We start from the raw sequence: 22,180 nt of genomic DNA on the forward strand, positions 1-22,180 counted from the left end.
CCATTTTCTGTGTGCTTTCTGATTCAGGAAATGAGTGTCTCCCAAGTGTTGTATGCCCTGACCCTTGCTATACCAGGCAGGGATTTCTTTATAACCATTGCATTTGGAATTTGTATCCATACTTTCAATCTCCTTCAGATCTCTGTCTGGAATCACAACAAGGACTTTTAATTTGGCCAAACAGAATCCCACATTTACATTTCCTTTCTATGTCACATGATCTATGATCTTAATTCACACATAGAAAATTTCCTTTCCACCAGGAAGCACTGGAAATTTTGGCTCATGGAATGGGTGGGCAGCCACAAGAGTTCTTGGCTTCTCAATAAGCCTGCAATACAGCATAAAATGATACAAGTTATACATGACTCTGAGCTCTCAAGTTCACTGCTAGGGCCCAGTGAGCTTGAATTCAGCACACATTCTCCTTTTCTTTCTGAAGCAGAATCTCACTCTAGCCCAGGCTGGCCTTGAACTCAGTGTGATCCAACCTCAGCCTTCTGAATCCTCGGCCTTCAGAATGGTGTATTAAAGCTGTTTGCCACCATACTGGGGCTGTGGGTATCTTTGCATCACCTGTCCTCAGGTCAGTGATAGTGTCTGAGCAGCTGCTGTATATCATTCTTAACATCTTACAATAAATTGTTAGAAATTCTTTATTCATTATTTCTATCTGAGCTCCTTACAATGTGATCTCAGACAAATCATTTATCTCTGCCTGAGTTTCATCCTCCATGTCCATAGGATCTAGAATTATCTTGAGGAGCAACTCTTCCAATCCTTGAGCAGATTGTGGAACAGTGTTTGAGGTATGAGTGCAAGCTAATGTTAGGAGCAACATGTTGAATCAGTGCATGACCCAGGGCTTAGAGGGTGACATATTTTCCACCCAAGCATGACGAACTGAGTTTGACCATAGCATCCACTTAAAAATCAGGATGTGATGCCTCGTGCCTATAATACCAACTCTGGGGATACAGGTCAGGGGGATCTAGGTTCAGTCAGAGAACTGTCTCAAAAATAATAGACAGTGACTGAGAAAGACAGCTGATGAAAACAAACACACGCATATGTCCATGTGTGTGTGTGTGTGTGTGTGCGCACGCACACACACACACACACACACACACACACACACACACACACTTTGCAGTTTGACTCTGACCATGTCTCCTCTGCTTCCTCCTGTGCAGGAACCTTCCATGTCCTCTGGCTCTGCTGCCCATACCTATGGCACTGGAAACGTTTGGTGGAACACTGACCAAACCTGGAAGTCTGGGCTTAGGACCTGGTGATTTTAAATCACTTAAAAGCCATCCTCTTCAGAGGCACTGTCATTTTCCCTGGGGAATATGATGGGCTGCGGCTCAAGTCCTTGTTGCTGCTCTGGTCTTTGAGCTACCTTTTCTTCCATCTGTGGAGGTAGAACTTCGTTCTCTTCTGCTCTCTTTATATCACTGTTTCTCCCCACCCCCAGCTTCTCTCCTCTTCTAGTTGCTGGCATTAACTACTGGGCTTTGGGGAAACAAAAGCCAGGTGTCTTGGCTGAGGCCTCTTAAAACAAACCTCCCTGAGGCAAGGCATAGAAAAGTCTGGCTTCCTTTGTAACACAGACCTGACATACACCAAGACAAAAAAAAAAATAACTAAATTAATATATCAGTAAATTATCCTGTCACATGGACATACTCTGTAATCAGGAAGACACTTAAAATACGAGGAGAATGCCAGGGAGGAATCTGGAGGAGGAAGGAGGAACCCAGGGACATCAGCCAGGGGTAGAGCAGACCATTGGAAGGCCTCAAATTCTAAAATATTCCCCTGCAATTATGCTGGGTTTGCAGGGGACACCAGCCTCCTCTGTCATTGTGGTGATAGGAAGAGACAAATAGTGCATTTCCCAAATGTCTTATACCAAAGAAGTGATAGAGTCAAGTTGTCTGGGGAACTGGCCCTTTTGTCACTAAACCACTTTGACAGCTGGATTCCCATTGGCCAGCTGTGTATATTCTGATCTAAGTAGGGAACTTGGTGGAGGCATGTGAAGAATAAGCAATGCCTGCTATATCCAAAAGCAACAGAGCATAAGAAACAGAGTGAAACTTGACTCCCAGGTGTTCAATAGTGACAAAGTCCTCATGTGCTCAAAGAGATGAGGAGCTTGCATAAACATGGCTGAGATAGCAGCTCCCAACCCTGTGATGTGACTAAGGACAGGAACATTTTAAAGATGGGGGATTTGTTCAGTGAATCTTGATGTTCCAGTACACAAGACACAAGGTTCAAAGCAGAACACAACAATATTGGCTTGAAATGCAATGGTGAAAAGATGTGGAACTTTCTCTATCAGAACAACCATAGCTCCACACACAGGAGTGGGCTAAGAAGAGGAATAAAGGATGCCAGCAGATGTCCTTAAAGACAAATGCATGTTGAAGATAAAGTGGTGGAGGCTAGGATGAGAATGGGATATTCAAGTGGCCTCAGTTTAGGTAGTAGAGATCACTGTGATTTAAATTATGAAGTAAACAGAGGGAAATGAACACCAAACTTGCAAAACAGTCATTTCAAGAGTATGCCAAAGGATGCTTGGCATACAAATTGGAGATAAATGTTATGGGAAAGAAAGTAGGAAGTGAAAAGTAAGGGAATGTGAACATGTGGATGATTGGGAAGTTGTCCTCAGAAGGGAGAAGTGTTGACTGGAATTTATACAAAACAAAGAGAATATGAAGTGTGGGGCAGGAAACATCTGTATAAAGCAGGGCATGGGAGAAAACAGAGCCACACCTAGGCCAGAAGTTTTGTGCAATGGATGGACATTATTATAATGGGTAAGGAAAACAGGATCTGGAAGTTTTAGTCAAAAGAAAAGAAAGTAGGTTGGGAAATGGAAAAACAGGAAAATCAGTGTTCTTCTCAGAACTTGCTAGAATCACAATAGAAGTGTTCAAACATTAGCTACTCCATAGATGTTTCCTAAATGTATCTGACAGTAGTTCCTCTTGGTTTTAAATAATCATATATATAATTAAACTTTAATTTTAGTAGCCTAGTTGATAAGACATGATCTTGGTGGCTAAGTCAGCATTTCATCATTGTGACAAAATACCTGAGAAAACCAACTTAAAAGGAGTAATGGTTTCTTTTGGCTCATGGTTGCAGTCCACAGTCTTTTGGCCATTTGGTCTGTGGTGGTAAAGTTCAGGAGGGTGAGGCTGTGGACTGTTCACATCATGGAGCCCAGGAGCCAGAGAGAAGAGGAAGAGAGAAGCTATAGTCCCCAAATCCTCCTCCTGTAGGGCGAGTCCTAGTGACTAACCCTCCCAACTAGACCCCACCTCCTAAAGATTCTACTGTTCCCAACAGCATAATGATGGCCACCAAATGTGTGTGTTTTGTGGGGGAGGTGTCATGCAAGATGGCATTATATGAGATATTTTTCTCCTTACACCCCATCTTCCCAGCTTACATCACTATGTGGTTTTGGATTGGGGGCTACTATATTTCCAAGTCTTGCTGTTTTTACTCTGTCTACCTATATACTATTACTCTTAGACTGTAACTGGAAATCCTGGTTTGTTAGGATTTTGCATGATTAAGTGTCATTGTATTTGAAGTGTTGGTTTTAGCAATTCTTCCATGACTAAATCTATAATCTTGGCGCCCTGATGCTTTCACAGCTATTTTGATGGATCTTTGGATTTTTCCTGCTTACTTTCTTGATTCTTAGCTTCCATTGAGAACACGGAACTTCCCAGCTAATTGACCTCCAAATAGTTGAAGGGTGATTATGTTATCACTACTAATAATATTGGCAGTGAATAAAAGCAACAGAGTCAGTCTGTAGATTACACACTGCAAAGATCCTTTAAAGAAACAGTTAATCTGGTGATTACACTGTATTTCAAGGATTGTTTTTCAAATTTTTATCATGCACGCACACTCATCTGATGCTTACCACAGTGGCGAGCATAATGTGTTCTAATAATAGTGAGCCTTCATGTGACAAAGACTCTACAACTGCTCATAGGGTTAAAGGGCCAGACACCACAGTGAACACCAAGGACCCTGCTGAGGAGAGTCCTCGGGGAAATGAGGACTGGGGGTGAGGTGATACAAGACTATAACCTATGTTAAAAAAAAATTAAAAAAAAATATATATATATACTGAAAGAAAGGAGAAGCCAGGACCTTAGCCACAATACATGCATTCCTATTCTTTTCACCTGTTCATGAGCCCAGGTAAACTCACTTGTAGAATTTATGCTGTTTTCCACAAATGGGTTTTGTAGAAACATCTCATGGTGAATGTTTCTCTGAATTTCATTTCATGCATCCTTTCATAAGAAAACTTAAGCAGAGGTGAAAGATGGACTTTTGTCATGGAGTTAGGCTCTATCAGAAAATATACCCCTCTTACCTCAATGGGTAAACACAAGGTGTCTTTGTCTTTTTAAAGTAAAATACTTTAGCTACATTAAAAAGAAATAAAGCTAACATGAATGAACACTTGGGAAGTTGAGCCAAGAGTAGGGGGAGGTTCAGGCCTGCCTAGGCTATAATAGCAAGACCCTGTCTTAAACCAAACTGAACCAGACTAAATCAGACCAAAGCAAAGCAAAGCAAAGCAAAGCAAACCAGACATGAACATGGCCAAGGAGAAGGAAATAGCGCTCTTATTTTGAGCTTCACGTGTCATGTTTTCTACCTCCCACTTTGTTTTATAGATGTTTTTAGAAGAGCCACCATTTATCAATAATTTCTAAAACAATAGAATAGTATGTTATGAATTCCCCTTTAAAAATACATATTTTATTGAGACCCTTCACGCATGACCACACTGTAATTAGACTGCATCTTGATCCTGTTGTCCTCTTTTGCCTCCTCGCCTCACTCCCATCCCACTGAGAACCCTTCTCTTTCCAAGCAGTCCTTTCTCTGTTTTGTTGTATCTTTCCTTTTGTTCTCCTCCATCCTAGATTTTAAGATGTTAGTAGACAGGCAAGTAAGGGGACAGAATACAGGCAGTGGAAGGACTAAGGGAAGTAAGGGGAAAAGGAGGGAGGAGAGGAGAGGATAAGAAGGGGGAGAGGTACACAAAACTATGGGTGATATGAATAAATCCTATGGAAACATACACATATACATTTATATATAAGCCTTCATGAGTTAATTATAATATATTTTACTGAGATACAATTGAAATTATGAATTGTTCTTATTTAAATTGAGAAATCTTTTACATAGGCAGAAACCTGCGAAAGATTAGAAGTTTATACTAATTGACATAAAAAGTATATCTTTTAAAACAAATTTTATTACATTTACCCATAGGAGTTGAAAGAATTTAGATGGCAATCACTCATGTTCATCACTTGCTTATTTTCCACAGTGGACATTTTTATTCTTCTTGCCATCAGTATGTTTATCTTCCCATCCTACGACCATGACTTTCTGATTCATTATAGAAATAAGTTTCTGGGACTAATAACCCTAAGCATTTCAGTATAATGACATAAAGTAGACAGTAGTCATTATTTACAAGGACTTTTTAGAAGTATAGTACATTGTGCAAACTTAAAAGTTCATATTTTGATGTATTTTTGCCAAAAATAAAATATAACTATGTAACCCAAACAACTTTCAAGACCTGGAATGGGCTGCTCTCAGGCCCATTCCAGCCATTCCCTATTCTACTATTCTATTTTCTCTAAATGTGACGGTCAATGTCTGGTTGTCAACTTGACATGATATCTTCACCACAGAAACAATCTCTTGGCATGCCTGTAATGAATTTTCTTGATTTAGTTTCTCCCTAACAGTGAGCTGTACCATTCCATGGACTGAGAGCCTACATTGAAAACTAAGGTGACTATCTGAGCCACAAAGTTCATTACTCTCTGCTTCCTCACTACTAAAGTAATGATATGGCTGATGCTGGTTTGCTGCTTATGCTGTTATGGATTTGCTCTTGAAACCCTTCTCTTTCTCATGTTGTTTTTGGTTGAGTATTTTCTCCAAGCAATGAGAAAGTAACTGATACACTGAGGTACCATTATTCTGATTTATTTTTCACCATAAATTCATCTCATTTGTTTTAGAATTTTATATTATAGAAACATACCAGTTTGTTTAAGGCTTTTCATTTGGTATCATGGTTTGGTTAGTTGCCATATTGTCACATGTCTCTATTAGTCTGTCCTTGTTATTAACAAGTACTAGTGGATAGTATAAATATACTACTGGACACTATTTTAAGAGGCATGGCATATGTATTACTAAAAAAAAAAAAAAAAAAAACAAAAACCAACAAACAAACCAGGTGAGAGATCCCAGGTGATAAGACAAGGAATTTGAGATATTTTGTAATAAAAAGGAATACTTTAGGAGGGCTGGGTAGATGGATCAGTAGGTAGAGTATATGGCATGCAAGAGTGAGGACCTGAGTTCAGATCCCCAGCACCCTTGTAAAAGGCCAAGTATGATGGTATGCATTTACAATCCCAGCACAAGGGAGGCAAAGGCAACATGAGCTCCAGGGCTTTCTAGCCAGTCTAGTTCAATGGGTGAATTCTGTGTTTAATGAGGGACCCTGTCTCAAAGAATAAGGCAGACAGCAGTTGAGGAAGACAACTGGCATCAATATCTGGCTTCTGCATATACACCTACATGTGCACCCTATATACATACACATATAAATACAGGCACACTCACAAACATCACAGACACATACATGGTTTAAAAAAAAAAAAAAAAGAAAGGGAGCCAGGCATGGTGGCACATGCCTTTAATCCCAGCATTCGGGAGGCAGAGGTAGGAGGATTGCCATGAGTTCAAGGCCACCCTGAGATGACAGAGTTAATTCCAGGTTAGCCTGGACCAGAGTGAGACCCTACCTCAAAAAACTGAAAAACAAACAAAAAAAAAAACCAAAAAAAAAAAAAAGAAAGAGGAAAAAAAGAGCACATTAAGAAATGTCATGAGAGTTCCCTTCAACTATTTAAAGCTGGGCTTAGCAAACATTTCCTGTAAGGGGTGAGAAAGCAAATATTTTAGGTTTTGCTGGCCCATATACTCTGTTTTACAATTACTTATTCTACCTTAAAATAGAGTGAATACAACCATTATGTAAAGAAGTATGAGCATGTTTCAATAAAACTTTATTTGTGATTATTCATATTTGAATTTTATATATTCATGTGTCACAAAATTTTCTCTTCTTTTGATTTTTTTTCTCTAGCCATTTGAAAATTTGAAACTTATTCTGCTCTTACTACCCATACTAAAACAGATGGTGGGCTAGCTTTGGCCTATAAAGGCAAATTTTGCGAGTGCCTTCTATAAAGGGCAACCAAACTAAAGAAGGCATAACTATTATTTTCTTTCATGCTGATGAGGAACATGAAGGTACAAAGAGGCAGCTTTGTTCAGAAAACTGAAGATGTTTAGGTCAATTAAAAATATTCAAATGAAGTTTACTTCCTTCCCCGGTCTCTCTCCTTTACTCCTCTTAGTAGCACAAAGTCAAAGGGCAGTCTCCACAAGTCACTCAGCTCCCCAGATGCTCTTTGTCGAAAGAACATGAACAAGTTATCCAACTCCTTTATGTGTTTATTGCTTTATCCATAAAGTGAAAGCCATAATAAACCTACATCCTAAAGCCATCCCTCAGATTCAGCAAGTTACTATATGGAAGGCCTGAGAGCAGAAGAAGGATACTCACAGTCAGCTCACAATATAGTAGCTCTGCAGGGCTGGACAGATGGCTTAGCTGTTAAGTGCTTGCCTTAAGGCCTAAGGACCCTGGTTCGAGGCTTGATTCCCCAGGACGCATGTTAGCCAGATGCACAAGGGGGCACACACATCTGGAGTTCATTTGCAGTGGCTGGAAGCCCTGGCACACCCATTCTCTCTTTCTCTCTGCCTGTTTCTCTCCCTGTCTGTTGCTCTTAAATAAAAAAATATATATATATATTATACAATATATAATATAATATATATTATATTAATATATATTATATATAATTAATATATATTATATATAATTAATATAATATATATTATATATATAATATAATATACAAGAAGGCCAGATGGACATGATTCCTGCCTTCCTGTTTAAAATGTAGAATTTCAGCATTATAATATATATATAGTAGCTCTGTGTCTGTCACATGAGAAGTATGGTAGGTGCCATTATCTTTATCAGTATTATAGTCAATGTTTCATCCCCACTCCCCACAGTGGACCACGATCTTGTTAGTCATTAATATTAGCATATTTCACATAGCACAGTAAAAGGATATTTTGTTTTTACTTATCTTGGATCTTATCCTTATGTGTTATAGGCATGTTCATTTATTCAACATTGTCATATACCAAGTTCATGACTGAGAACTGTGCAATCAAGTTACAAAACTAATCCTAAAAATCTCATAATATCTTAATACATTTACTATTTTGTGTTGGGGCCATATTCCTATTTATCCTTAGATACATGTTGCCCATAGGCATGAGTTGGACATACCTACTAGAGTATCTTATTAACTATACAGCCATATGCAGAAACTGCCTAGTTGCAATGTGAATTAACTTTTATTTTCTGTCTAAGAAAGTGAGAGGAATAGCAATCTTTGCTTTGGAAAACAAATATGTTTGAATAAATGTTCTAAACATAGACATGACTGTCCTTGTGAGGTCATTCACTTGTTAGGCTATGCTAAATAATGTATAGGTTCTAAGATGGTATGTCCTCATGATGGAATGTCATGTTACCTTGTATGATGAGTATTTCAAGCCCATTATTATTTATGTTTTGCGTCATGCATAGAGAAACTGAAATAGAAAAACTCTAGAACATCTCCATTGGTGACTCTTCACTTATGATAGGTGTCAAACATGGCTATGCTTGTTTATTCAGTCTCTGACATTCTATTTATATGAGGAAGCCGAGTCACAGGCATCTTAGAACTCAAGGTTGCAGCCAGCATTCTCTATACTGCCCTGCAATAGTTCTCTTCTATAGTAGTATTTGATGTGGGGGTGTTGGGTAGTGAGGCAAGAAGGCCAGATGAACATGATTCCTGCCTTCCTGTTTAAAATGTAGAGTTTCAGCATTATTTATAAGTAGAGCTATACAAAGTTCACCTTTTCAAACAGCATTAGTAAATATCAGGATGCTAGGAAGATGGCTCAATGTTTTAAGGTTCTTGATCTGTAAGTCTGCCAATCAAGTTTGGATCCACAGCACCCATATGAAAACCAGATCCAAAGTAACAAGCATGTCTGTAAACCCAATGTGCCTGCAGTAATGGGGACAGGACTCAGGAGAATCCCAAAGTTTACGGGCTAGCTAGGCTGGCTTCTCAGTAGCAAAACAAGAGAAAACCTGTCTCAAGCACAATAGAATAAGACAAACACCTGGGTTGTCCCCTGATTCCACATATCACACACACATATACACATACATACACAAATATAAAACATAAATAAAGATAATTCATTATCAGATATTTGGACCAAGTTGTTTTAAAAGTCACACATGTAATTTCTTTGTGTTTTTATACTGGATTCTCAAAAGGAGACTTTCTTTTCAATCTTGTGTAATTCCAAAAAAGCCCTGCTGGTAAGAAAATGAAAGGAGAGTATATCTATGTAGATATGTGAATATCCCGCTATATAAATATCTATACAGTAGATATGTATATATATATTATATATGCATATTAGATACTTGAATATCCAGCTCTATAAATATACAGTAGATGCTTGAATATACAGCTATATAAATATCTTTACACCTATGCTTATCTGCTACATGCATATTCATCATACCTTTCTCATTCACTAAAAGTTTTCTTGGTGAAGAATCAACAGTCCTGCTGCACAAAGAACTTAAGTGCATAAACTTACTATGACGTGTAAGTGCCTGGACCATCCATCCACTGGAGATTGTGTGCAAAGTCGCAGAGGGGACGACAAGACACAGTCAATTAGCTGTCTGATTTTCCTTTCAAATTCCCCTTTGTTTCCTTCACCCTCTTCAAAGTACCCTTAAATAGACATATCTATCAGGAGGTTAAAAAAAGAAGAAGGAAAGGGGAAAAACACACTAAGCCTAAGACAGTAGTGGTGCGTATTTTAAACATGTATCATTATCAAGAGAAAAATGAAGCCAATTGTCTGATAAGATGTGCTGCAAGGTAGAATAATGTTCTGGAGACTTAGGCAGGAAGAGATGAGGGAGCAAAGCTGCTTTTCCCACCATGGAAGAAAGATGGCTTCAAAGTTGTAGCAGAAGTATTTGTTTAGAGTGGGGAGGATCAAGACTTTCTGGTATTTACAGTGAAAAAACACTAACAGCCCTGCCTATCTTTTAGGAAAGGAATGCATGGTTAAATTGACTTCTCTTGTCCTTAGCAACCTGAACTCTGAGGCCACATTTTTTCTTCTCTAAGAAGCAAGTGGGAACTTGAAAAGTATGTGGCGTGTCGTGAAAAGGGTGCAGTGAACTTTGCCCAGGTCTGAAGCCAGCTCTGAAATCTGAAACTTCTGAAGTTCCAGCGCTGATGTTTTCCTCCCCCCACCCCTTCTTCCTAATCCTGCCCATTTCGTGCTTTAGCAAACTCCCCTGGCCTGGAAGCCGAGGAGTGTCACAGCTAAGAGAAAAACCTGTTCTCTGAGTATTTCTGGTGTCACTGAAAAGGAAGTTCTAAACACAAAACAAAACATTAGACCTGACTTGATGCTTATGATAATTCTGTTCAGAAGTTTTAGCTATCTGGAGGATAGGCACAGATTGCTGTATTTATTTTCAAGCTAATCTTCAACATATTTGAGGTTCTCCTTATAGAAATGATTACGGGGCTGGAAAGTGCTCCCTTGCTTTATTTGGGGAAGGGGAAAAATTACGAAAAGCCCTGTATTTAGGGTGTTTTCTGTATGAATGTTCATAACCGCAAGTGACTTGGTAATGTGAGCTGTGCTCATTCCTGAAATTCTTTCACATAATTGAAGATTAATTTGATTCCCCAGTTTGTTGAGGGTGGCTGTCAGTGGGGGGCCTGGAGTGAGTGGAAATAGATTATTCAAATCACAAAGAAGTAGGTGTGCCCTGAGTGACTGCTCATAAATGTTTGCCTTACTAAGTATTCACCAAGCTGGGTTGTGAGACCAGATCCCGCTGGGAGGGAGGAGAACACTCTGCAAGCGCTGGCAGAGCAGGTGAATCTCAGAGCAACTTAAATACTTTGCAAAGAAAGTCGTATGGCTACTCCAGAGTCCATTAACTCAGAAACTCAAGGGCTCTGGCTTTCTCAAGTGTCTAATGTAAACAATATGAAAGTCAATAGTGAGGGACATTCCAAGATAGTATTAACACAATTGATTTATTGATGGTTGCACAATGGGAGGTTATCTTTTGTTAATTGACTCAGTAAATATGTTTGCAAGGAGCAGTGCATGGTGGGGGAGGGGGGAATAACCTGCCCAGAAAAGGCTGGGCACCCAGATTATTATTTTTTTGAACTCCCAGCCTGTCTTGGTACATTCCAGACCCACTTCCTTATAACTTCAGGTACAGTTTAGTAGTGTTAATTTCACCTTCACTAATTTGTCCTTCACTAAGAGAAGCCCCAAAGGTGGTATGATATTTCCCTGGGGGAACACTGAATATATGCATTTAAACTTTCACTTCAACAAGATAGGTGGTGGTGGTGGGGGGCAGGAGGGAAGTCAACACCACCTTGGCTTGTTTCCAAATCTGAATATATCAAGCAAGTTGCATTGGTGAGCCTGAAAAGTTTGGAACCTCTGCTCAGTGACTGATGTGCCAGATAAAATGCCCAGCCAGCTGTTGACAGCTAACTTCTGAAGCACTTCTGTATAAGAGCTGTTGTAACTTGGTGGTTTCTACTAGGAAAGAAGAAAAACTGTAAATTCCAGCCAATTCCTAATATGAACTGTATGAAGTGGATCCTTGTGGAGAGAGATGCAACAAGATGTCAAGATGGATTACTATCTGGATTTTTTTATGTTCATCAGGGGGTGTTTAAAAATGATTTCTCACAGTTCATTCTCTTATGTCTTATAGGACATTCAGAAAATAACAACTTCTTTCATGATGGCTTCCCTTCTGTCTTCCTAAGGCTTTCCTCCTTTGATATGACTTCCCCAAGCATGGACTTCCCCTTTCCAGGCTCCCTGAGTCTCTTCCAGCCACAGCCTCGAAGGGGAGGCAGCAGCACATGCATTACATAGATAGCCACACCTGTGCCAGCTCTGAGTCTCTCCTAGTGAACTTGCCCTGGCTTCCTTCTCTAACCACCTCTCTCCATGACTCTCTTAGTCTGGTCATTCCCCCATCCCATTTTCTTATTGTGATTGACACAATAACTTGGGGTCCACCTTATTTCACTTCCTTTATTTACTCATCCAAGAACATCCTGGTCCTATTGGTTTTAATTTTCTTTTGGACCCTGTGCCTCTCAAATAGAATAAACTGGCTCAGGGACTGGTACATAAATCTACAATCAATGCCTGTGAATGGAGCCTCACTTTTAATTAGTGTCTCTGCTCCCAAAATATTTCTACATTGCATTATTACTGTATTATTTTTTTCATAATATCTCAAATCATGTTATTTCAAGGCTTAGAAACTTCCAGCATCTAGTTTTCTTCTGGGTCCAGTACAAACCATACTTTTTCAAGATACTCAAAATTTATTTTCTGCTATTTTTTTGAACAAAACTCCTAAACACTCAGGACAGACAATCCTCTATTAACAATTTCATATACTATTTTACTTTTTATTTTTGTAGTACGGGGTTTGAACCTAGGGCTTCATGCATGCTAAACAAACACTCTACTCCTGAAAGTAAAGTCCCTGCTTCACATTCAATTTTGAGTTATTATTGTTTAAATTTTCTTGTTATTCAGTCCCTTATGCTTCCTGGATTATTTAAAACATATCAACTCACTAGGAGTTTCACTGACTTCCTATCAAAGTCTCACTGAGTTATCCAGGCTGGCCTTGAAGTCCCTCTTCTGTCCAGGTGGACCTTGATCTTAAGATCTTTGTGCTAGGACTGTTCGCTTGCACCACTACTTACAGCATTACTTCCATGGCAATGTGGTAACAATAGCATTCAAGAGACTGTGTTCTTTGAGTTTTGGTCTCTTCCCAGGCTAGCAATATGGTTCATATTCCTTTACAAGGCTAGCCAGGCAGCAGTTATGAGTCACATTTCTACCAGGCACATGATCACTAATTGAAATGAATAAAAAATCAACAGTGTTCTCTTGATGCCAGTGTTTTTTTGGATCAAAGTATTCAAGAAACTATATGAAACAGTTAACAGTTTATTTTAAAATTGGTTTTTGTTAGATTATTTAGAAGCTAATGTAAATGTAATTTAAGTGCACATGTAAAGTAGGAAGGAATAAACTAGGATGCACATTAGGCTAGCCATAGTAAATACATTTGTGATCGTTGCAGTCAGGTGTGCATTGCTGGTAGAAATCACCCAGCCAAGAGCAGCTTGTGGGCAGAAGAAGTTTATTTTGACTTACAGGCTGGAGGGGGAAGCTCCATGATGGCATGGAAAAATGATGGCATAAGCAGAGGGTGAACATCACCCCCTGGCCCACATAAAGTGGACAACAGCAACAGGAGAGTGTGCCAAACACTGGCAAGGGGTAACTGGCTATAACACCCATAAGCCCACCCCCAACAATAGCCTCTCTCCAGGAGGCATTAATTCCCAAATCTTTATCAACTGGAAACCTAGCATTCAGAACACATAAGTTTATGGGGGACGCCTGAATCAAACCACCACATTCCACCCTTGGCCCCCATAAACTGATATTGATACATGATGTAAAATACAATGCATTCAGTCCAAAAAGTCTCAGTTTTTATCAATTCCAATGATGTTCAAACATCCCCATAGTCCAAGACCTTTTAACTGAATCATAGTACCAAAAAATACCCCCCCCCAATGCCATAATGGCACAGAATAAACATTTACACTGCAAAAAGATGGCACTGGACATAGCAAAGAAATATTCAGCCAATATAAGAATTAAAACATCCAGGGAAAAACATCAAACTGTAGGTTCAAGTCCAACAACTCTAGCCAGTGACAAATCTCCAAGTCTGATAATTCTAACCAGCAACAAGTCTCTGGCATTCCAATTCCGCCCCTCTAGCTAGGCTACTCATAGTCCTAGAAAACTTCATTGGGGCCGGCAGCTTTCCTTAGCAGCCATATTGCGGTCCTGGCATCTCTACTGGGTCTCAACTGCAACCCATGGTTCATCCTCATGGCCCCATGGGGTCTCCATGCAGGCAACCAGCAAACCTGCTTCATACTACCCATGGCAATTTCTAAAATACAAGACAGGGTTGCAAACTTAATGATCCTCTCTTTCCTGCATTTCTTAATCTCCATTATACTAGATAGGGTGCCAATTTTTTAAACCAGGGGGCGAAGAACAGGACATTCATTGAGCTCTCAGGTCCCTTCAAAAGAGTTTGCATTCTTCTTGTTGCCCCAGTGCAGGTCAGCTGGGCCAATCTCAATAGTTGTTATCTCTCAAACAATTTGCAGGTGGAAGGGCAGCAGTTTAGGTCCAAAGATTTCTTTTCTTCTTCTTCTTCTTCTTTTTTTTTTTTTCCTGTGCCATATCCCTCTGCTCACAGCGGTTCACTTCTACACAAAGCAACCCTGTACAACTTCTCAGGACACAGGCATAACAGCAAGCTTCTCACATAGACAACTAGCCCAGCCAAGCAAAGCTCTCTCTCATCCTCTTAAACCAAACCTCGCAGTCCATAGTTCTTACTGTATTCAGGTCTTTCATCTCTGACCAGAATAGTCCAAGATGTACTTAGAGCACTGCAAGGCATCTCTTGGGTCATGGTTTCAAATCCCTCCACATTCCTCTCGAAAATCAGCTCCAAAAGGCCAAAGCCACACTGTCACTTTTATTGTGTAGGAGCAATCCCACTCCTCGGTACCACTTTACTGTTGCAGTCAGGTTCACATTGCTGGTAGTAATCACCCAACTAAGAGCAGCTTGTGGGGAAAAAAGAGGTTTATTTTGGTTTATAGGTTTGAGGGGGAAGCACCATGATGGCAGGAAAAAAATGATAGCATGAGCAGAGGGTGTATATAACCCCCTGGCCAACATGAAGTGGACAATAGCAACAGGATAGTGTGTCAAACACTGGCAAGGAGAAACTGGCTATAACACCCATAAGCCCGCCCCCAACGATACACACCCTCCAGGAGGTGTTAATTCCCAAATGTCCATCAACTGGAAACCTAGCATTCAGAACACCTAAGTTTATGGAGGACACCTGAATCAAACCACCACAATGGCATTTTTCATTTTGTTGTGAGTATATTTCAATGTAATCCCATCTTAAATCTGGGAGCACCTGCATTACACATTTCCCTTCAAATACTCTACACCTTGCCACATCCAGATCTTAGCTCAGTTTATTTCTTCAGCCAAAATGCATATTCAGCCTTCTTCTAAGGTCAAATTTCTCCTGGATTTTTAAAGTCTATCTCATATGTTTCATGGTGCATGGAACTGTTTTTTTGTTCCATTCATCTTTCTCAGTTCATCACTTTTTTTTTTCCTTTGAGAGTATTTATTGTATTTGGCTTGATCTATAGGTAGTTCTATACTTCTTTTTAGTCTTTCATGATAGAAAGTAAATTCTTTGGAAATAATGAGAACTAAGTCTTATTTTTTTCTCCTGTGGTTGGACCCTTATTGCCTCACACATAGTAGACACACAGAAGGAGATAATCCAATTTCCTTGCTTTCTATTTTCTTTTAAAAGTTGGGAGATTTTATTTCTTTTCTCTTTTGATTTTATTTTAGTGTTCAGAAGAGTGTGTGTGTGTGTGTGTTTGGTATGTGGCATGAGTATGTGTGTGTGAGTGTGTGTAGTGTGTGCATGTCTGTGTGTAGTGTGTGTGTGAGTTTGTGTGTATGTGTGTGTGATATGTGTGTGTATGTGTGACCTTATGGGTCTGTCCACTTGGCATGTTTAATCTTGAAACACATATTTATGAATCCCTATGTAGAAATGGATGGAAACTTCTTCGGTTTGGACTCATGTAACTCAATTTTAATTGGCCCAGCTTTATATTTTCTCCCTGCCCATTATACATTTGGCAATGAGTTACACTAATGTCCCCGTTCAAACAGAGCTGCCTCTGCAACTTGAGAGTTGGACCACACTTAGAAGCATGGGCTCGTCTGAGAAACAAAGGCACTCCTGTTTCCTCTTCTCAGTGATAATTGAGACATCAGATTCATGGAATCTTTAAATTCTCGAATGATGCTTGCAAAATAGTTTGTGTTTGCTTTAACATAATGAAGTTATCTGGAACCTTAAGGGCTTCAGAAGAAGTAGAGGGGCTGTTTATGAAAGTATGCTTATAGATTTTTCAAGAATGGCATGAGTATTTTGCAGTGTGCCATGGTTTGGAAACCTGTTGGCAAGTGAATACTTTTCTGCAGAGAAGCAATTTTTTGGTCAAGTGTCCTTATGTGGAAGGGCATGCCGCCTCGAGGAGAGGATGCTGGGGCGGGGCTGAGGAGGAAGGTTTCTCTGTCCCCATCGCAGCATGCATGTAATGAATGTAACATTCTTGCTAATGGGATAAACCACAACATCTGTTCCTAACCTTGTCACCAAAAAGGACAACTACATGCCCTGTTTTCAATATCACCTGCTTGGTAACTGTGCAGAAGTCTGTTCTCCCAATTTTCTAAGTGGTAATCCTAGAATTATCTTGGCTCAGAAATAGATGAAGGACGTGTGTACAGGACTCAGATTTCTCAGAGGGGTTGCAAATGAAACACGGATCAAGTGCCAGGATACAAGACCTTTCCAACAATGGGTGACATGTCAGCTGCTAAACATTCTATCGAAGAGGCAGTACTACTTTATAAACCTGGAGATCAAGTTTTGGTAGGGAGTAAAAAGCAAGGCAATTTAGCTCCTTTATAGGGTTGCTCGTAAGAAGAGTAGAACTCTGTAGCTGTCTTTCCATGAAGCTAAACTAGCTAGGCAATTAAATAGTAAATGGTGTGTGTGTGTGTGTGTGTGTGTGGTATGTTGGCATGCAGGACCAGGGCAGAATGGGAAGAAGATCATAGAAATATTAGAATTTGCTCAGGCCAAAAAATTCTTCAGAGCCCTTGCATAGCATCATACAAATGAAACAGCCCCTGAAGTGACCACTTGTTACAAGCATTTATTCTGATGTGGCCTGAACAAACAGATGTCTGAATGATTTTTAGTTAGCTGGTCACTTCTGAGGCTCTCTTTATCATAAGAGTAATAATAAATTTTCTGCCACTCATTGAGTGTCTTTATATGCCAAACAGTGCATTTCATTTGCATTATATGACTTGGTATTGACACTGCTCTGAGAAGTGGATAAGGTGACGGTTTTGCCAAGGATTACACACCTGTTAGGTGGTTAAAATACGTTGGAATTTAGTTCTCTTTTTTGCTTCTGAGTTCAGTTGCTTTTCTACTCTTTCTGCCATAGTATTCTTTTTTTTTTTTTTTTTTTTTCTTTTTGAGGTAGGGTCTCACTCTAGCCTAGGTGAATCTGGAATTAACTCTAGTCTCAGGGTGGCCTTAAACTCACAGCTATCTTCCTACCTTTGCCGCTTGAGTTTTGGGATTAAAGGCATTTGCCACTACACCCAGTTCATAGTATTCTGTACTATGCTGACATTTCATGATTTTAAATTCAGATGTGAGAACACTTTCACCTTCCTAGAGGAAGGCATAAAAGCGTGCGCACACACACACACACACACACTGTATATGTGTGTGTACATAAATCTACATTTTAAGTGGTGTGGTATCCTTAAAAAAGAAATAACTAGGAACTCTCATTTACATTTTAATTTACATCTTGATTTCCTGGAAGTATAACTTATACCCACTCTTTAAAAACTCCCCTTTATTTATTTATTTTTTTTGTATTGATTAGGATCCCTGAAGATTGTGGGCAGTTTGAGTGTTCTAGATATATGATATAGATAGGTGGAAACGTGTTAGGAAAAGGAACAACAATGGAGCCAGTGGCTCTTGGCTATCTGTAGTAGGGTAAGACTAAGGCATGCATAATGTGGCATCTTTGAATTTAAGCCCTGGATAAATCAAAATCACAGGGACCAGTGATTCTGGAAGGAAACATCTGATTTATAGAAAGTTAAGTTATTTGACCTAATCTAAATATAACATTCTTTTAAGAGTGGAAGTTACACCTGCTAGGGATAGCTCACTGGATAAAATGCTCATCATGCAAATTTTATGACCTGAGATTGGATACATAGGGCCCTAGCAGCCAAGGAAATGCTGGGTAGGCATCCATGGTAGACATGGATGTCTCATGTGTAATCTCAGATTCCGTAGGTAGAGACGGGGGAAGCCTAGGGCAAGCTGGCCGGCTATACCAGCTGAATCAATGTCCTCCGCGTCCAACTGAGAAATCCTGTCCTGACAAATAAGGTGGAACATAATTAGGGAAGACACTTGAGGACAACCTCTGATCTCCACATGCATGGACACACTTACAAGTAGACCCACATACAGCATGTATCTCCACACATGCAATCTTTGGGACATTTAATTGACATTCTTTCTCAAACAATAATCTAGCATACACAAAGCAGTATATTTTCTTAAATGATGTGTATATGAGTTTGATGAAGAAGAGATTTGGAAAATCATATTGAGAAATAAAGATCCTGGGATAAACAGCCTGCCAATGTTATTTATTTATTTTTCAAAGTACAGAACACAATATGTGCCCTCTTATTGAACTTAATTGGTCAAGATAACCTCTCAGGGATTGATGAGGTCTGATATTCTCTCATTTCTGGGCCCATTTCTTCAGGGAGATGGTAAAGTGGTTGAGGATATGAAAATCAGCAGTTGAGCCCGGATGTACTTGCAGATATGAAGCAGTTTTTCCTCTGAGATGAAAGGGAGAGTCCTTTGATCTGACTCAGTTTGAAGCACATGGGGAGAGGCATCCAAAATTTTGGTGGATATGAAATATCTTGCATTATTACAGAGACCTGGGAAGCAATTCTCAAAGGCCGCTCTGGCTGCCATGTCCCTGGGACTATTTAATTACAGGCAACTCATGATTACTCGTGGAGGAGAGAGATGGAGGGAAAACTCAAACAATTTGGATGTTACAAAATCATATAAATTTGCTTGGGAATATTCTGCATGATTTCCCCCCTTAGAAATTTGCCTTCCTAATTATGTTTTGCTTAGTCCAATATTAAAAATTAGTTGCTTTCCCCAGAGTAGTGCTGAAGTTAAACTGAGGTGGGAGTTGGTTCAGGAGAATGCCAATTGGAACATGGAGCACGAAACATTTTCTGGCACCAGTGTAGCAAAAAAAAAAAAAAAAAAAAAAAAAAGTTCTGAAGTTATTTTAATCTTAAAGGAACACATAATCCTGAGCACCTAACCAGCTTTCCCATATTGTGTGATAACCTGTAAATATTATAATGGTAGGTGAGTGTGAAATGTTCTCCATAGGTTAACATGTATAAACCTTCTTCCCACATGGTGGCCCTGCTTTGGAAATTTGCAGAACCCTCAGGGGGCAAACCTTGCTGGAGGAAGTGGTTCACTAGGGGCAAGTCTTTCGGTTTGGTTTTATAGCCCGGTTCTACTTCCTATCTTCTTTCTGCTTCCTAGGACAGTGTATTCCATTGTCTGACACTCCCAGGACAATTCCTTCCTCATCATTCTGCACTGTATTCATTCTGGAACTCTAAACCAAAATAAACCCTTCCTTGAAGCAATAGATTAAGTTGAATTTGAAATGTTAGCACGAGAGGCGGTTTAGGAGATCCTTAGTACACTAAGTTGTCATCAAAGGGCTTTTTGGTTGATCCCTCCCTCCCTTATTTTTTCCATCTTCCTTCCTTCCTTGCTTCCTTCTTCCTTTCCTTCCTTCATTCTTCTCCTTCCATTTACTTTCCTTCCTTCCTTCCTTCCTTCCTTCCTTCCTTCCTTCCTTCCTTCCTTCCTTTTTTCCTTTCTTTCTTTCTTTCCTTTTCTCTTTTCATTTTTAAATTCTATCCTCACTTTTTTGACATTTCTGTTTGTTTCTGATGTAGGGTCCAGGGTGGCCTCAAACTCTCTATGTAGCTAAGGACAACTTTGAACTCTCAATTTTCTTGCAGCTCCTTCCCTGGCACCACAGGTGTGGGTAACAATACTTGATTTACATAGTGCTGAGGATGGAAACCAGGGATTTGTACATGCTAGGAAATCACTCGACCAATGATTTTCATTCTAAATTTTACCTATTTCATATTCTAATATTCCTTAAATAAGGAAAATCTCAGAATTAGGCAAACATGCCTTAAGTTTATGAGTTTTATACAACTGCAAAACTAAACTTTAGGGATTGAGTTCAAATTAACAATACTGATTTAATGTAATGAATGATAGTTTTATAACATCAATCATCATTCATGACATTAGTATTAGATGAACTAGTACACAGATGATTGTTAAACATTTTACCTTGCCTGTGTATCCATGTGATATATAAAGCAACTCTAAACTACAAACTTTGGTCCATGTAGCCTGCTAGCACATCTTCTAATCTTCCTTGGCATAAATTTATAAGTCATTAACTGCAGTGGAGTTAAGTTTGTGGGACCTGATGAATATGTAATTTGATGACTATTTTAATTGAAAAATTAAAGATAGCTCATAGAAGAAATGGTAGTGTTCCTCTTAGGATATTGGAAGGGACCTGTGTATAGAATTGCAGAAAGTTGAGGCTATGGAGATACTAGATGGTAGTGCTGGCCCTACAAACATGGGGACCTGGGTTGAGATTTGCTTGTTCCATGTACAAATGCTGGCTTTTGTGGTCCCAGCACTGGGAAGGTGAACTTGGGACTCTCTGGGACTTACTAGCTGTCTGATTTGGCTGTTTAATAGCACTTAGGTTCAGTTAAGGGATCCTGCATCAAAGAACAAGGTGGACAGTAAAGGAGTGGGACACCTGTGTTGACCTGTGGCCTCCATATGAACACAGACATGCATGAACACCTGTTCACATATGTGTACACACACACACATGGATGCACATATACACTATACACATTTTTTAAAGTTAAAAATAACTTTAAAGTTTTAAAAAGAAGGGCGGAAGATTAAGCTTCAGACTAAATTTATCTTATTCATGGACCTAATGCTTCTCTGTTTTCTTCTTTCCAGGTCAACTCTCTTGTCTCCAACCACCATCTCAGATAGTTGTGCTGGGATTACAGAAAACTGCCACATTACTTATGGCTTCTTATATGGGGTCTGGATATCAAACTTGGATATTCAGGACTGAATGGCAGGTACTTTATTCACTGAGCCAGTTCCCCAGCCCCTAAAGATTATTTTTAAAATAAATGCAGAAAATTATTTTCATTGCTATCACAGAGGAAGCTGAGCAATACCTTGGTAGTAAGTCTTTTTCCCATGGTAGATTCCCAGCAGGAGATTCTGCAGGAAAGGGAAGGGTTCTTGCCATTCTTTGCAATGGCAGAGAGGCATTCTGGTACAGCCACCTACATTGTACTGACCCTGGGAGCAGGGTGCTGCCTAGCTCCAGGCCTAGTAGAAAGACTAGGAGGACCTGTGGGCAGGTAGGGCTAAGGTGAACCTCAGGCTATTATTTCTTATGGGGCCAGAGGGACAAACAATTCAGAGGGCAGGATGAGCTCCAGGGACAATGTCTCAGAGTCCAGTGGTTGCAATCAGGTATGTTGTAAGTTGGATCCAGGAGACAAACAGGACACACAGCAGATATAGAAAGGTCAGACAGGCAATGGAAACAAGGGTCAGAAGAATTTAAAGCTGTGATATCGTTTTTCAGGGCAGGGTAGATATAAATATCACCATCAAGCAATGCATTCGTTAAGACCCAAGGCCTTTTTGAATTCCTATCTTGGTAGGTTTCATGTCTATAAGATTGTCCTTGGGATCTTAGATATTGCCTTTGAAACTTGTATGAAGACCAGAAACATGTGTGGCTCTTCCTAATAAGGGAGGGGTTGAATTTACTTCAAGCAAAGCAGATTGAAAAATAATACTGAG

The 22,180-nt window shown here is 39.6% G+C and overlaps 1 long non-coding RNA gene across 1 annotated transcript; it reads left to right on the forward strand.

Annotated features, from left to right (window-relative positions):
- Positions 1 to 1,333: 1,333 nt before the first annotated feature.
- Positions 1,334 to 21,395, forward strand: LOC123459283. Its single transcript, XR_006636190.1, has 3 exons — positions 1,334 to 1,422; positions 5,812 to 5,871; positions 21,311 to 21,395. It is a non-coding gene; the product is annotated as an uncharacterized LOC123459283 (long non-coding RNA).
- Positions 21,396 to 22,180: the final 785 nt, after the last annotated feature.

Source organism: Jaculus jaculus, chromosome 3 (genome assembly GCF_020740685.1).
Source record: "Jaculus jaculus isolate mJacJac1 chromosome 3, mJacJac1.mat.Y.cur, whole genome shotgun sequence".
In the NCBI taxonomy this organism is placed as follows: Eukaryota; Metazoa; Chordata; class Mammalia; order Rodentia; family Dipodidae; genus Jaculus; species Jaculus jaculus.